This window comes from Coenobita brevimanus, unplaced genomic scaffold (assembly GCF_032717465.1).
Source record: "Coenobita brevimanus isolate Jiangsu-jjx unplaced genomic scaffold, ASM3271746v2 jjx.HiC_scaffold_132, whole genome shotgun sequence".
Lineage (NCBI taxonomy): Eukaryota > Metazoa > Arthropoda > Malacostraca > Decapoda > Coenobitidae > Coenobita > Coenobita brevimanus.
In genome coordinates, this window is record NW_027642144.1 from 1 (window position 1) to 9801 (window position 9801).

General features: G+C 41.6%; 1 pseudogene; it reads left to right on the forward strand.

The window, feature by feature from the left end:
* The first annotated feature begins 663 nt into the window (after positions 1–663).
* Positions 664–9241, forward strand: LOC145389571 (small ribosomal subunit protein uS10m pseudogene; annotated as a pseudogene).
* Positions 9242–9801: the final 560 nt, after the last annotated feature.

The window sequence follows — 9801 nt, forward strand, 5'->3', positions numbered from 1 at the left end:
AAAGAACAGGGAGATTATGAGTGTGGGGGGTGTGAGTTGGGAGCGGGGCAGTGAAATGGCCGGGGACAGAGAGGCGACTTGGAGTGCGATTTGTTTTTGGCCACCCTAAACGGAGATTGGGGCGTCTGGCAATAGATAGATAGATAGATTTCTACATAAATCACAGAGTTAATCAAGTAAGTAATGACAATCTTGCATATAACCAGAGTTTGCAGATGTATGTCTATTTATTGTGTTGTAAGTGTACAGTATAGCACTGTACTATGTTTTTTGGCTTAATTTTTCCAGTTGGATACAATATTTTGTATATATGCTGTACAGTATATCAGGCATGTTTAATTATGAATGACTGTGTATGACAAGACTTATGTAACTACCCTGTACTGGTGTGTGACAAGAAAAAGATGTTGATCAGTAGTTACGGTACCAGCTTTTCCTCTTAACACCTTTGGTCAGGTGACATTTTTATTGTATTCTTGCTAAAACTAGACAAATTTATTAATGCAGCATATTTTAACCTTTGGCAAAGGGCTGAAGGTATACGTTGTTTGCCTTCCACTGTGAAAAAGTGTTGCCTTGGCTAAATAACATCATCTAGGGCTAGCAGAAACATAAAGTACATCACTGGAGTGAAAGTGTTAATAGGTAATGATATTATTGCAGGTTGTGGATGATGGTGAGCCTGACCGTCTGTATAGCGTAATTGATGTGGAGTGCCGAGGACATGACCCAGCGGTGCTACCATCATACCTCACCTTCCTCTCCACCGCTGCATCTCACCTCGGAAGTACAGTTCAGGACATGTTAGTTCAACCTACTTTTTGTCTTATTAACCATATGTGACACATCAGGCTTTAAATAGGAGATGTAGTTGGGGTTTATTGCATACAGAATACCATTCAAGTGTGAGTGATATAATGACTCTTGCTTTAATTATCTAAATTAATTAGCCCATCCCAGGCCCCTGTGCTCCTGATGGGGGAGGAGAAGATTGCATAACAGAGACATAGGTGGGTGGAGGGTTGGTCTTACTACTTTTCCACCCCTCTCTTGGCATCTCCTCATTCCAAGTGTTCCATAGCATCTCCAATTTCATATCATTTATAATTCATTGCAGCTTCTCCATCCATCCATTATGTTAAGGATCATACCTTACCCTAGCCATGTGGGAAAAAAGGTCAGTCATCATCATCATCCGGACCTCCTTTCCCACCCTAGGGCAGAGTGCACAGTAACAACGTCCAGACAGGCCAAATTTGCCCGATCCAATGGGCCACGCTTCAATTCGCTCACCATTCAAGCCCCCGATATCCTGGCTCTATCTGATATGTCAAAAACATTATGTAAATGAACTACGTCATTTACTTGAGAGGAGCATGTGGAGTGACGTGGAGGGACAGGTTGACGAATGAAGAAGTGAAGGAACGTTGTGGGGTAGATGTGGATGTGGTTGAAAAGATTAGGAGAAATACACTGAGGTGGTTTGGACATGTGGAGAGAATGGAGAATGAAAGACTGACTAAGAGGATGTATGTAGGTAAGGTGGAGGGAGGGAGAGGGAGGGGTAGACCGAGGATGAGGTGGAGGGATGGAGTTGAGAGGTATATGAGGGAGGGGGGGGTGAGTTGGGGGGAGGGGAGTCAAATGGTGGGTGACAGAGTGACTTGGAGGCATTTTGTCTGCAGCCACCCTTTGCGGGATTAGGGCGTCGGGCTATAGATAGATATAGATAGATAGATAGAACTACGTCATATGTGCTTAAGTTGCAAAAATATCAGTGCAGTTTTTTTTAAGCAATCCTTTGGTGAACATAAAAAGTTGATAAATACCAACTTCCATGAATAACATCCAAAGAAACACTGGAGAATGAGGAAGCAAAACTCAGAGCCCCTAAACACACACATTCTCTCTCTCTCTCTCTCTCTCTCTCTCTCTCTCTCTCTTTATGTCCCCATTGTCTTGACACTGTGACCCTCTTTTACTTATGCTCATTCTATCTATTGCCAGACACCATAATCCCGTAAAGGGTGGCCATTTGACACTGAGTTAGTTGTTTTACAGGGAGGGGCACCAACCCTCCACCAACCCTGTTGACACGTAGGGAGCACGTATGGTTTGGTTATATGGTTACCACCCAGCGTTGTAAATGGTTTCTTGGCTTACAGGAAACCATTTGGCTTGTCACTCAATGTAAAGCCACCTGTAAAGGAAAGAAAAGGCATAAGAAGTGACAGGAAAGATAGGAGAAATAGGAAGAGAGGAGGGCAGGCACAGAAAAAGAATGATAAAAGCTAAGGAAGTAAGCAGCACTACATCAAGTGAGTGGATGATGGTCGCCACCACCTACCTTCCTGTTAATCATAAGTCCACTTCATTGTCTTCCACCCCAAGCCTCATTTATACGTAACCTTTCCATATGGCTTCGTCCTTTTATAGTTTGTTCTTGTTACCTTCAGATGGTTTTATTCAACATGGTAAACATATCTCTACCAACCCCCATCCTAAATCTTGCCCTAGCTGAATGTAAATGTCTTTAGGCAGAAGAAATACTGTAATACAAAAAATATGTAATCGTAGAGACTTGGTGACTAATTTTTACACACCTTCATTGTCTTTGTAACATTTTCTGGGTAGTGGATAAAGGTTGTTAGCTAAAGATAGGCAGTAGATTAGTCTTATACCTACCTTATTCAGTAGCATTGTAATTGTGGCAGTATCACCATCATTTTAGAGCAGTTTTTTTGCATTCACATAGGGTGGGAAAATGTTTAAGAAGGCTGTTGCATCTGTTTTGTGCCAAGGAGAAAGAAATCTTGAGGTAGAATTATAGGCATAAATATTGATACATTTCAATACTACAAATCAGTAGGATAAATAATGAGGTTAGTGAACAGTGAGTTTTAAAACCCAGTGGTGCAATCTGTGGTGCCCAGCAAAGTTTCAGAATGTTATGGTGGGGTCACCTAACCGTTTGACGAAAGAGTGAAGTGGTAATTTCATCTGCAGTTGTACATTCTCCCCTTACATGGTATAAGGGGAATGAGGTTGTTCAAAACACAGGTGTTGGGTGGTGAGCGTGTCGTATCTCTACACCGGCACAAAGGGGGAGGGGGCCATTTCACTCCCTGCTCCCAAACTCACACACACCTCTTTTGGTAGCTTCTTGTGAAACATGTGGAATTCATTGGTGGCATTTAGTCTCCTTTATCCCTAGGTAAAAAAAAAAAAGTTTCAGTAATTACAGACTTGAAAACTCGTAAGCCATAAGACAAAAGTTGAATCCTCTGTGTTGTTGTTGTTGTTGTTGTGAACTTGTGACCCCAGGTTTATCTGAATGTGATCTGGGTGGACTGTAGATTGAAACTGGATTTCTCTTACAGTTCACCATCCTCTTTTAGGGGGATTGGGATGGAGTTGAGAATGTTTGAATAACCAGGCAGTTTTTGCTATGTCAGTTCCACCATGTGAAGGTATCCAGCTGCAGGATCAAGCCTCCCTGTTTAACTGAAATATAGTTTAAGAAATATCTGTATGCCTTTCCACAAGTAACTCTATAGCCCAATAGAGAAAAATATAAATCAGTATAAAAGCTTATATCTTTCACAGAGCTTGGCCCACAAAGCACATAAAACGGTGGACATTACTGAAGTCGGTGCACATCCACAAGAAACACCGAGTGCAGTATGAAGCCAGAACCCATTTCCTCACTTTATCACTCCCGCGCCTCACACAGTCTACTGCTACACCTACCTTGAGTATATCCAGCGTAATCTTCCAGAGGGTGTCGCTATGAAAGTTACCAGGGTGAGAACCATTTAAGCGTATTGTTGAAATATGAATATTTGATGAATGAAAGCCAGGGTGGTTGTGAACATTGTGCATCTGAGCTGAAGGTCAGGAATCATTATGCAGTAAGTCCCCATTCCATCCCCCCTACCAAGTCCAAGTAAATTACATCTGGTGGTGCAATTAGTAGAGTGCCCTGGTCAGAGCATATTGTGGCATATGCTGTGGTTGAAGTCCAGGAGATGGCCAGGGGTTTTTCTGTCATGTTGAGGCACCAGGGGCTCTGGTCTGAATTAATGGTAGCCTAATCTCAGGTCCCTACACTTGGATGAAGGCAAAATGGGATTTGTCATTTTCTTCTAGTCGTGGGGAGATTATGATTGAAGAGTTGAGAGGAAGGATGGGACTGGAGTGCATTGGTGTTGTGATGAGGAGGGATGGATTGAGATGGTTTGGGCATGGGGAGTGGATGGAGAATGACAGTTGGGTGGGGAAGGTGAGAAGAGTGAACATCTGATATAGGGTTGTAAGAGGCAGACCGAAAAAGACCGGGGATGAGGTAATTGATTGTGACCCCAGGGATAAGGGACTGCATAGCGAGGCACTACCCAACCCAACATTGTAAATGGTTTCTTGGTTCACAAGAAACCATTTGGCCTGTCATGTAGTGTAGAGAGACCCGAAGGCAGTACTTCACTGAGTGAGTGGATGACGGGTGCTCCCATCTGTCGTGTAAGAAAATATTATTTGGTAATGAAATTGCTGGGCATTGGAGTGCAGAGCTATGGAGTGTCAGGTGCCATGTCATGAACTTTAGAGTTATGAAGTGAAGCCAGTAAACAATACATACCAGAGTGCACTAAATTAGCAGAATCATTTCAAAAATTGAAATGTGTTTTATGACATTGGTTGATTTCTATTGAGGGTTCTCTTTTTGAAATGTTTGTTGCAAATTCCTGGGCTGTCTGTTACTGTACTTAGTAACTATCCTGCCTCCTAATGTAGTAAGTGAGTTGTTTATGACAGAAAAATTGTAGAGAACCCCCCCCCCCTCCACAGTTCAGCCAGACAATGTAAAACATATTTTGAAAATTGTATTTGATTGTCGGCTGAAACTTAATGCAGTACTTCCTGAGTAGCGTTGTTAATTATAAGGTGTCATGTTTTGTTATTTTTTACATTTCTAGGATCCTGCCTACCATTTTGGTGGTGGGAAATACAGTTAGGATGAGGATACATTTCTAGGCATAAGGAAGTCCTTTTAACATCTTGCAATTTTCCACCCACAACATAAGCCTTTGAGTAGCTGTGGTGAGTGGCAAGGTGTCTGGTGGTTAGAGCATTCCAGTTGGAGTGGCAGCCCTGCATAGGTTTGATCCTTGAGAGGTGACTGGAGACTTTTCAATCATGTAATACCATCAAGAGATGCAGGCAGGTCATCTGCTCTTAAATATACTGTGCTTAGTAGTCTAACCTCAAGTCCTACACCCCAGAGGTATGGGAAGTATGCTGGTCATCTGCCCTCAAGTATACTTGACTCCAATAGCCTAGCCCCAGGCTCCCTACACCTTGAAGGCATTGATGTATAATTGGCTGTTGTTTTTTTACATTTCTATACTCTAGAATCCTACCCTCCATTTTTGTGATGGGAAATAGGGTCAGGATAATGATGAGGATAAATTTTTATGCATTAAGCATTTTCTTTTTAGCATTATAGAGTGTCTCACCCTAAACAAAACCCTTCAGATAGCTGCGGTGCAGTTGGTGATAAAGATTTGCATCATGTTTCACTCATACTCCTTTACACTGTCCTCAGCTGGCTAGTATTCTTTAACTGTGAGAGCCTTTGTCTGTTTCTGTGCTCAAATAGTTCACCTCTTCTGCTTTCCATTATTCTTGCTGGTTAAAATTCCTAAGATGTGAGATGCTTGGGGTGTTTTTCAGCCTTAATATTACACCTCCTCTGCTTGTCACTTTCTCTTTTTCGCTAATATTCCTTAACTGAGAGTGGCTTGTTATGTTTCTTTGCCCTAATATTTCACCTCTTCATCTTGTCACTTTCCTCAGCAGGTTAGTATTCTTAAGCTGAGAGAGGCTTGTATGTTTCTCTGCCTTAATATTTCACTTCTCCTACTTCTCGCTTTCCTCTGCTGGCTGATATCCTAAACTGTGAGAGTTGTGGTATATTTTTCTGTCTGCACATGTTGCTCTTTTAGTAATGCATCAGGGAGGAAAGTGATGGACATGCCTAAGCGTGAAGGAGATGCAGTGGAAAAGGAGATAGACTTTTGCCCTTGACTGTGCATAAAACCTTGAGATTTTTATAAATATGTAGATTTCTGGGTACAGCTGTGGCTCAGTGGGTTAGAGCGCTCCTCTCTGGCCGAAGGGTCGGAGGATCGAATCCACCCAAGGGTCATTGGTAGACATCAGGAAGGGCATCCAGTCATAAAATGCTACACGCTCCAATCCAAAGTCCTCTACCCAGGGGCAACGCCTTAGCCTCTTCGGGGATACCTGGTGTAAAATCAAATTATTTTTTATTTTATTATTCTGGGTACTGTAGAATTCTTTTTAATGTTCAAGAGTTCCATACCGATCAGCAGAATCCTTTGAGTATCATTGGTATAGAATAATGCCTGTTTTTTCGTTTTAAATATCTGCACATTATAGCCTCTCAGAGTTTACAATCCATAAGCAGAGTTCTTCATGTTGTGCTGGTAAAGGAAAACCTCCACATGTTGTTATTTATACTTTTTAGCATCTTAGGGTTCTGTTCTCTGTGGTTTTTCAGATTTTTAGCACCTCTTCCATAGAAATTTGTTATGCACAGAACACCTTAATGTCCTCTTGTATATTATTGATGCAAATTATGCTGATAGGAAAGCAATATAAATAAAATAAAAAGAGGGATGTGTGTTTGTGTAAAGTGCCAGTTAAATCACTAAGGAAGAGGTGCTGTGAAGAGCCTCTGCCACTGATGATATACCCCTAGAGTTTCTAGCCCTAAGCAGAGTTCTCCAAGTAGCCAAAACATTTTCTTATCTGGTGGTGCTGCATTCCCAGCTGGAAGTACAAGGCAGCACTCACCTTTATCAGGGATCTCACTGCCTGTCCCCCACCACCCTCCTTCCTCACAGTGCAGAGTACATTTATGTGTAGTTGCCATCTTTCTATATGGGACAGTACAGATATGTTTATGTCCACCCTCATAGCTTATGGGGCAAAGTACAGGTGTGTTTATATGGGCCATCTTTCCTCTTGAGGCAGAGTATGTTTATGTCTGCCATCTTTAATTATGGAGAAGAATATATTCTGTATATTTATTTGTACTGTCTTTCATTATGGGGCATAGTAAATGTAGTGTTGTATGATTTTCTATTGATTATTTTTAAAAAATGGTAACAGCAGGTATGTGGTTAGGCCAGACATACTTGCTAGTTTTCTTTGTGTTTTATTAATAATAATAATAATAATACAGTATTTAAAAAAAGGAACGAGCCAAATGGTTGAAGCCTGCAAAGAAATTTCTCTTCTCGTCGAAAAAATAAACAAGAGAACCAAAATCAAGGTGTGTTCATTTTGAGGTAATTGGACAAATTGGATGCACAAGAATTAAGGTTGTAGGCAGAGAGAAATTCATATTGTGGAAGAGTGTTCCAGAGTTGGCCCATTGCTTACATGAAAGCTTGAGAATATAGATTACTTCCTTTGTTGAAGAACTGGACAGAAAAAGGTGACAGTGCATTGATAGATGAATACTTCACACCCATTGTACTTGGGGAAGGTTATAGTAGACATTTCAGAAAAGCAGCGATCAGTGAAAAGCAGTAGTAGGAGGATAGAGCTGCAACAATGTGAAGAGAAAGAGGTTGTGGGGAGTCAGTAAGGTATCTTAATGATTTACTTGTTACCAATTGATTTGATAATCTGAGGTAGGCCACATTTTGCCCTTAGGCTGCTTGATGGATGCCCTGGCCTTAACCCTTTAATTGTAATGAATGCTTTCTTGGCCTTCTGTGAACTCTTTTTTAGATTTTTCACATTTTTACCTTGTAGAGTGACTAGGTACTCTTTACAGTACACAGGTCCCTTTTCTAGGATTTTGAATAGCTTCTGGGACATGGTGTGTAGTAGGTAGTATAGTTATGTGTAGAAGAAGAGCTGCATCTATATGTTTAAGTGAACTTCTTTGTTACTTCCTTGAGGGTTTGTTTTTAGACTGACGAAGAGAGTGTATGTGAGTGAGGTGGAGGGGGAAAGAGGGAGGGGGAGGCCGAGGATGAGATGGAGAGATGGGGTGGAGAGGTATATGAGAGAGGGGGTGTGAGTTGGGAGCAGGGGAGTGAAATGGCGGGGGACAGGGCGACTTGGAGGCGATTTGTTTGTGGCCACCCCAAACGGGATTGAGGCGTCTGGCAATAGATAGATAGATAGACATTAACTCCATCACCCTCCTGTGACTCCCATTCAGGTGAATAAAAGCATATAACATTAGCTAGAATAGAATACAAGAGTTGTCAACTGTGAGAGGGTACCAGTATTAATTTTATGGTTATGTACTCTCTCTCGGCTGAATAATGTTTGGCATTTGCTGGAATAAAGTACCAAAGTTGTCCTGATTAAGAGATGGCTAATATAGGAAAAGGCCAACCATATCTGCTAGGGAAGAAGAGAATGAAGCAGTCCATTGGTGAGGGAAGAAGGAAAAGGAAGAGGGGTGTAAGAGAGAGAGAGGGGAGGGGTATGTGAGAAAACAGTGTAGACTGGAGACATTTCTCCTGGTTATCCTTGTCAGTGGAGGGTTTGCAGTAGGGAGCAAGTGTCACAGATTATGATGATGGTAATGGTGATGAATATTCTCTGTGACCATCATCCACTCACTTGATGTAGTGCTGCCTACTTCCTTAGCTTTTATCATTCTTTTTCTGTGCCTGCCCTCCTCTCTTCCTATTTCTCCTATCTTTCCTGTCACTTCTTATGCCTTTTCTTTCCTTTACAGGTGGCTTTACATTGAGTGACAAGCCAAATGGTTTCCTGTAAGCCAAGAAACCATTTACAACGCTGGGTGGTAACCATATAACCAAACCATACGTGCTCCCTACGTGTCAACAAGTGGGTTGGTGGAGGGTTGGTGCCCCTCCCTGTAAAACAACTAACTCAGTGTCAAATGGCCACCCTTTACGGGATTATGGTGTCTGGCAATAGAAAAATAGAAATAGATAAGATTTCTAATGCATGAGTGAAGTGCTTACTCTAACTTGTGCATACAGCCATACTTTGTATGGTTTGTTACTAACATCAGTGTATTGGATTGCAGTCAAGTAATTTATTTTTATTGCTGACATTGCCTAATATTGAATAGTTTTTGCTTTGCTAATGAGTGTATCATCCACAGCATGAACTCCAGAAGCTTCCCCAACATGTCAAACCATCATCAGAAGTGTCGGTTTGATCATCAGACGCCTGCATCATCACTGCTTCATCAGTAGGTTAGTAATGTATATATAGTTGTTGTTGTTTTAGTCCTTCATCCTGTCATGTTTTCAACTTTGGCCATTGCCCTTTTGCCTAACTGGTAACCACTATGTTCAGACAGTTTTGTGGATTTAGTAGATTGTATTGTACAAGATTACATAATGTAATTTGTGCTGAAGTACAGGTACTCAGCAAAAGCAGTAAAGGCTTTTGAGCATTTATGAGCAGAGGTGTGTGTAGGTGGTTGTGAGATTTACTGGGCCCCATTCGACTTGGCTTACATCAGGCAGCATGAAAGTCAATGAAGGACACTACAGATTTGTTTCCCACTAGTCAAAACAAATTCCACATAGCCCAACCTCAGAACTGGTGGGAGAATTGGCATGTAATGAATACTGTAGACTTGTTTTCCGTAAGCCAGACCTAATTCAGTGCAGTCCAGCCTCGCAGTGGATGTGGGGCTTTGCATGTAAAGGAAAGACTGGATATGGTACCTTTTATTTGTCACTGAAAAAGAGAATCACAAAAGTTGAACAC